The sequence below is a fragment of the Pterocles gutturalis genome, unplaced genomic scaffold, assembly GCF_000699245.1.
Source record: "Pterocles gutturalis isolate BGI_N339 unplaced genomic scaffold, ASM69924v1 scaffold4425, whole genome shotgun sequence".
In the NCBI taxonomy this organism is placed as follows: domain Eukaryota; kingdom Metazoa; phylum Chordata; class Aves; order Pterocliformes; family Pteroclidae; genus Pterocles; species Pterocles gutturalis.
In genome coordinates this window covers 68381-76414 of record NW_010138005.1, presented here as the reverse complement: position 1 = coordinate 76414, position 8034 = coordinate 68381, and positions in this window count along the sequence as shown.

The following is an 8034-nucleotide window of genomic DNA, read 5'->3' as shown; positions in this document are numbered from 1 at the left end:
CCCCTTTAATTCTCTCTCCCATCCTTGGGTGGGGGGTATTGGGTGAGCGGGTGTGTGTGAGTTGGCCCCCAGCCAAGGGCAAAACCATCACACTTCCCACAGCGTCTCCTGTTGTTTCCTTTCAGATTTTAAGGTGTTCAGGAAGTGTAACTGGAAAGACTTCACCTCATTATTGACGCTACTTCAATCAATAATATCATTCCAAAATACATGATTTTGAAGTCTTCCTGTATTGGCTGAACTTTTAAGATTATTGCTACGGAGAACTATCAGTTAGTAGAATCATCTTATTTACAGCAGTTCTACTGTGCAAATACCCAGTCTGAGATTTCCAAACATTAAGGGGAAGGAGGTGATTTTTGGCTGTAGGATTTTGATACCAATGTTAGTTACATCGGTTAACTGCAGCAAACCTTCATTTTGGATGTTTGCTGGGTTTTTTTGTGTCTTTTCAGAGGTGGATTGAAGGAGTTGGACTCTGAAAGTGACAGGAAACATCCTGCTCATAATTTTGAGGTAGAAATACAAAGATAAGGCCTTCTGCTCTTGAAAATATTGCAGTATTACCAAGGAGCACTCTCTCATTTTGTATCAGAGAAATAGAAAAATAGCTCCAAATGCTTAGCAAAACATTTGAAAATGTGTAGAGGTCTATTTTAAGGGAAAATCTGTTACTGCTTCCAGGTGCCTGAAAACTGAGGGAGAAAAATGTAAATTTTACCATTCTTCCACTGCTACTCTGTGATCTTTTTAGCTAATAGGGATATGGAGTTCTTAGAAAATCTGTAATAAAAAGCTGGAATAAGAAGCTGCAACATTTGCTCAGTAGTTGTAAACCATCTAAATATGTCAGTTTCCACTCCTCGCAGAAAGGAAAAGAAAAAAACCAACAATATCTTCTGAGATCATGAGAGAGATGCTTTGCCTAATGAACTGTTAAGTGGACAGTGACCATACTTGTTCATGGTTTTTGGTTTCCTTTTCACTTAGTTTCTGTAAATTTTTGCCTTTCTCATTGGTGCAAGAGAAGGAAGATCTTAACAAACCTTCCTGCAGCTTTTCTGCACTGACCTAAGTCACCTTAATTTCTGTTGAATTAAAAATAAAAGCCCGTGGAAACTGGCAGCTTCACAGCTATCTCCAGATCAAGGCGTTTTGAAAGAGTGATGAAAATTTTAGTAGAAGTCATAGGGAAATGAGAAATTACTTAGAAAATTTATTATATGTTCTCTGAAAAGATTTTAAGTCTCTGTAAGCCTACTGAAGTTTTTGTTCTTAAGCAAATATTTAGGCCAGAGACATCTGACACAGGCAGGTACTGATGAGGTTCCTCATGCCACAAACAATTTAATATGAATGATGAAGATATATGGAAAGTAAAATGTTATTAAATTTGTAATTGTCAAATCTGGGTGTAAAAGCTATTTTCCTTGTACATAAGCTTAAAAAAAAAAGAAGGAAATTATAAGTTGTCAGTCTTCCAATAGAGGCAAGACCTTGATACTTCCTCCCTGTGCTTTCTAATATCCAGCTGAGTAAGATGAAGTTAGCACACGCTTTTTTAAGGAAGGAGGGAGGTGAAACCTGACTCAAAATTAGAAAGGATCATAATCTGAAAAAGAGTTTTCTTTGAAAACATTAAGGTACACATCTCCTTCAGTTTGCTGCTCCTGCATGAGTCATTGCCATTGTGTAGCTGATGCAGTTTCATCTGACCTGTATGTTACTGAGGCTTGGAAGGGGTTTTTGGTTCTCGCTTGGTAGTGTTGGGCACAGTCTGTTGGACTTCTGTAGCAAGCAGAAAGTTCTCTGTGAAATAAAAGGGCGCAGAGGCTCTGAAGGCTGCATCATTAGCACATCACTTCTTGCCTTTTCAGAACGGGAAGTATTGGTTGTACATTTCATTTCTTTGGCAAAAGAACGAGGTGGGACAGTCAGTTCTGGGAAATGAAGCATTCATCACTGGATGATAAAATGCACATTAGAGGAATTAAAAAAATGCAGAACAGAAAATGTAGACCTCAGTGCATTTGCTTCTAGGGATCATGGCTGAAGAGTGCATGTGTAGGTTTGGTGGTAATGCAGGACAGTGTTTGCTACTCACAAGTCCTACGTCCATCCACAGGGCAACAGAAGAGCAAGGTTTGGCAGTGTCTTGTGCTGCTGGTGTGCATCAGATCAGCCCTGTGGTGAGCTCTGTGTGGAGATGGGAGGCTTAGTGCTACTGAGATGTGCTGTTCTCGGGGGTGCTCCTCAGATCTGTTGCTGAAGGAGGACAGCTACTCAGCTACTGCTCCACCTGCTCAGTTATGATGAAACAAAAAGAAGCCAAATGACAAAAAGCTGTAGATGAAATATTTACCATTTAGCATCTTGATTGTTGTTGGGTATATTTACCCATCAATCAACTCTAAAAATGCCAGTCTTCTCGTTTTCACTCAGCTACCTGCAAAACTGCTTGATTTCTCCATGAGTGTGTTTCCTCTGAATGATGGTTAAATGAACAAGGACTAACTTTATAAAAATGACCATTATTCATTCATGGGGTGGAAATGTAATTTTATTGTTCACTGTAATGTATGTAATAAGGATGCACAGCTGAAAATTTACATTAAGAATGTCATACATTGTGAAGAACAAAATGCCAAATTTATAATGGAATACTTACTTACACCAAGACATACTATCTTCCATTTAAATGCAGAAACTCCTCTTCATCCCAACTTTTTATTCTCATTACTCCTGTTTATTACTAACCACCCTGTGCTTATCCAATGTTTGGAGAGTCTCTCTCTCTGTGATGTTTTTCATCATTATGAGATAGAAAATTTGTGCAAATATTAATGGAATCTTCTTTGAAATATTTCTTCAAGGTAAATGTGTTTCTTTGCTCCCATCTCTTAGCAAGTTCCAGCGCTTTGGAGTTGGGCACCACAAAAATGAAGAAAATTGTGTTTACAGGTCATGTCTATACTATTTTAAATTGACAAGTGTCTCTAAGCAACCAAGTCCATTTCAACCAAAGGTCGTCATGTACCATACAGGAATCTCTGCAGTTGTTGGTGTACCTTTGATTATACTTTTAGTAGAAATACACTTTGAGTTTTCTGAGTTTGCCAGCCTTTTTGCTTAGGTGGAGTTACAGATCAGCCACAACAGCTTGTATGACCTAATGCTGTACTGAGCTGATGGTTAAGCATCCTCCTGTAAGAGAAAAACAGAAAATCCTGGAAAGCAACACAGTCAGCTGATGGATATGCAGGCCCATTTGCTAATTCCTAATCTTTTCAAGACATGAATAACATGGCTGTGGCTAAATGCTTAGTTATGTGAAAGTGCTAGACCAATAATTGTTATGATGTTTGGCCAACATGGAATGCAATAGGATATCGTCTTCTTGGGAATGGTAATAGCTGTCACAAGCTGAGATGGAATGTGTCAGGTAGCCAGTGTTTTTCTGTATCCTTTCATTTTATATAAAGGTGTTTATTTACAAATATTCAGCTGGAGAGATTAGAGAGCTTTTGTGATGGGTCTTGGGCATAAGAACATAATTATTTTCTAAGGTATATGGCTTGCAGCCAGTTAAGCAAAAAAAATCCCTGCCCCCACCCCCCCTTTTTTTTTAGGATGTAGTTTACAGCTGTACACTAAAAATTTGCTGTAAACAGGGTATCTTTTTTTTTTCTCCAGGGGCCTGGAGTGTCATTCAAAGGTCCCTTAATATGTTCAGATACCACTCCCATTAGTGAGCCTCTATCAACAAAAATGCCATTTTGCAGTCAAGCGATGTCGTGAAGTACCAAAAGACTCTGTGCCAGACTTGTAATTTTTCAGCTGCTGTGGGGCACGGAGACATGGCAAGCTCACTGCAAACAGCTCTGAAAAACTTCCATCAGATGTGTTTGATAAGTACTGATACATTTTGTAGAATGGTTCTTTTCAGCAAAAGGTGTTCTTTTGTTAAGAAAACTGTTTCAAATGTCTACTGTTTCTCTCGTAGACATAAGTACTTAAAAATTAGATTGCTTATATGAATTCCTGGAGTCCTGACTCAAGAGGAGCTGTTTTGCAGTTTACCCAAATATTCTTCAATTTTATGAGATAGAAGAAAAACAGTTTCTGGATTGTTTGACTGAAACTGTTCTATAAAGTGGATGTATTGTATTAAAGAGTTTTTTACAAAGACAGGTAATCTCTAGAAATTACAGACATTTGAATATAAATGTGAAATTACTCCTCCATCTTTTTTTCCCAGATATTTAATTCTATCCTCTTTACTTCAAAATCGACAATATATTAATGTTCAATCCCTCCCTACATTTCTTTATTATTTAGATGAATTGGGTGCATTAATTGGAAGACAAGATTCTTAGATCTAAACACAGAGGCACAAGATGCTTTCCTGTCTTTATTGCATGGAGCTAGACACTCAACTGAGATAAAGAGAGTGGGCACAGGCTCCATGTAAGACGAAAGACTGAACCAACGGCAGGTAGGGCCTCACTCAGCTCTTGCCTCTAGGTAGTGGCGTTATGAGCATGTGCTGCATTTGCTGTAGTCAACTGTAGTTGACTTGAGAGAGAGAGTGGTGATGCTACTGTCTCTCACTTGGGTATTCTGAATATGATTTTCACCTTTGCCAAACTGTCTGCTCATACACTGATACCTGTTACAGCTGCAGTGGATGATAAATCCTTATTTAGCCAATTGAGATGATAAAAGATAGAAACTGAAAACAGGAACGCACACTTAACTCTAAAGCAGCTTTTTTTTTTTTTTTTTTTTATCTTCTTCAGGATTTTTAAAAAGTTGTATCTACAAAAACCAGCAAGCTACCAGAGGAAAAAAGGTCCTCTCTGAACAGATTAATTCAATGTCACAGCGTGTGTTTTCTCAAACAAAAAATCAGGCTGAGCCTCTTGCAGATAAGCATCATTGTGGATGAGCCCATTCCCTAAATACAGCGCTAAATTAATGTGGGACTGCTTGCTAGGACTTGCAAGCCAGTAGCAGCAGTGTTCTTGATACGGCCAAGTGCTATTCTCTGATCTTTCAAAAATGTCATTCTGCCTTTTGTTATAACAGATGTACTTTTCACAGGGTGATGCTAAACCTGCAGGAAGGAACCATTCCTTAATGGTAAGTCTGAGGCATGCTGGATTTTCTCTCCAGTGGCTGTATGCAGCCTGTCAGTTGCTTTATTCCTAAAATAGAGAGAACTATAGTTTGATGGTTTTTATAGAAGGAGTTAGTTCGTGCTGTCTAACCAGCCATGAGCATTGCAGAGTCGGCAGTACTCGTAGGAGTTAGTCACAGGAGTGCAACCCTCTTTGCCCTTGACCAAAGCATATTTACATAAAAACTAGAAAAGTCTACCTGAAACATAATCCACATGTTCTGCTGTAATTTAAAATGTGATCATAGTCATCAGTGTTTCTAACAGTTATAAAACATGAGAAACTTGGGCATAAAATTTATACTCTTAGTAGTAGAAATGTTAGTTCACTATGCATTACTCAAAAATTTTGTACTTTGACGTTAATGTTTTCACCAGGAACTGGAAATCTCCAGTATTCAGAGAGTGTGAATTTACCAAGGCAGTGTTTGAACAGTTACAGTTTTTAATGCCTCATCTCTCTTTGTGGAGGCCCACTTTTCAGTGCAATTTCTGGAGCACTAGTGGTTAGCAGTGCATTAGAGTGAAAGAGTTCTTATGAAGTCAGGAACCATAGCACTTTCGTCCAAGTTTCACGAGCCTAAATCCAAATCGTAATACTTATAAAAATCCAAGTTTTGGCCTCCAGCGTGGTCATCTGTGATATTCCACAGTAGCTGCATTGCATGGAGCTGTGGGATTACAGGATTGCAGCCCTTTAGGATCACGAGGGTTGACACTAAGCCATCCATACCAAAATCCACTTTAGGTCTCTGAGTGAAAAATAGACACCTCCCATCAATCCACCACAGACGTATCTACTGCTTAAAAGGTAATTTGTTTTCTAAGGAGGAGGAGGAGACTTTTTTCATATTTATGCTCAAAGAAATATTTTGCCTTGTTGGCACTGGGGAAAAACCAGGAAGGGGCATAACTGAGATGAAAGCCAGTCTAGGTAAAACCAGGTACATATTCTAGATAAAGGAACTTCTTTCATTGTAGAAAGTGTAATAAGGGCTTTCAAGAACCCAGATGTTTTAACATTTGAAGAAGCATTGCTACTTGCGCTAGGTGATGATAATCTGAAGAGACAAGCTAATGATATCCCATCAGTGAGATATTTGCTTGATAGAAGTAAAATAATAACACCTGGTCCAGCTGGACAACCTTCTTCATGTCTACCAATAATATGTCAGCAAACATTTCTTCCTGAATACCAGTATTTAGCTTGGGTTTTCATGAACAACTACTGGTTGTTATTACCATGTTATACTCCTGGTTGAAAAGAGGATGCTGACTGTTGCTATGTGATAACACAGCTCGAGTGAAGTCTGTAAGGTGAATCCTGTAGGCTAAATACTAACACATTTCTGTCATCCGAGAAGCACTTGCCCTTCAGCTGTATAAGGGCAGCTGGTCTTCTCCCCTCTCTTTGTTTTCACTGGTGGAGAAAGTTTACTGCAGTTTCCCGGTCCATTCAGGTCGGTTCCAGCATCAATAAGGCTTCTTAGTAGAAGATCCAAGATCAATAAGGAGGGTTATTCTTAGAAGTGTTACAGAAAAGGAAGCAATGAGGTTCAAAAGCCAGAGCACAGGGGAGGCTGGGAAGAAGAGACAATGAAGGTGTTACTGATCCATTGATGTCATTATGAAACTTACTGTCAAATAGCAGACTAAGGTGGAGACGGGGCTTTTATTGCTCTTACAGCTTCTTTGGGTCAAGGGGTGAGGAAGCAGGCTGGTACTTTCGTGTGTGGTACTGTGCAGTGTTGTGTGCAGCATGCAAACAGTCCCCCGTCTGTGGTGTGCCAAGAAGCAAATCCAGTTGGTCTTCTTGGTGAGTACAGGGCCTCTGCAAGGAAGAGCTTTCACGCTGGTGGGTTTTTTTCTTAATTAAGTCGCTTTCCTTTTGAGGAAAGAGACCTTTGGGTTTTTTTTTTTTGTTTGGGTTGGGTTTTTTTTGGGGGGTGGGGGGTGGGATGGGGGTGTTTTCAATGGCAGGTTAACCTCTGATGGACAGACCTCTTCCTGGGCTCACTCTTTGCAAGGTTTGGGTCTGGTGCGATTCCACAGCCGAGAGGCTCAGAGAAACACAAGCAAAACAAATTTACAGAGGTTGGAGAAAAGGAACTGAAACTTCTGGGAAGGTCTTTCCTAATACAACTACCGGAGCTTATTGCCACAAGAGGGTGCTTGCAAGCTCATCACTGGCCATGTCAGAGAACTCCACAGCGAATGAACTGGGGCTTTCAAAATGTTGTTTTACAGAAGAGGTAGATTAGATATAATGATAGATTATGATGGAGTAGAAGGTTGCGCATTTATCTTTTAGCCAGTGTCAAGCTGAAATTTATTGCTTACAAAGATTTTGTGAGTCATTACTTTTGGAGAGGTCTCCTGAAAAAACCTATGTATTCAAACACTGTTCAGCTGCTTGCAACAGATCTAAGCTACAGTCAGCCTGTGTCTGACAGAACATAACAGAAAGGAAAATGTGTCTGTTAAACACATAGAGAGGAGTTGAATCACATGCCTTAAAGCCAAAGGAAGTGCTTTTGACAGGGTTCTGTCAGTGCACAAAATGAATTCCACATGTAGTGAATGCACTACAAAATATGTTCTTAAAAAGCTGCAAACTTTTCGTTTTATCTTAAATGTGTGTGAATATGTGCCTATAGTTAGAGACCAGGAGACAAGTTAGCAGTAGTCCCCGTCAGGCCCAGGACTTGGAGTTCGGATCTAAACTGGTTTCTGAACATTCCTGGGGTTCTTAGGTGCTGAGAGAGTGTACTGGACGTATGTCACATCAGGCGTGGGTTATGCTGTTAGATGATCCACCACTGACTGTAATTTTGTTTAGCTCTTAGGGCTTTTGC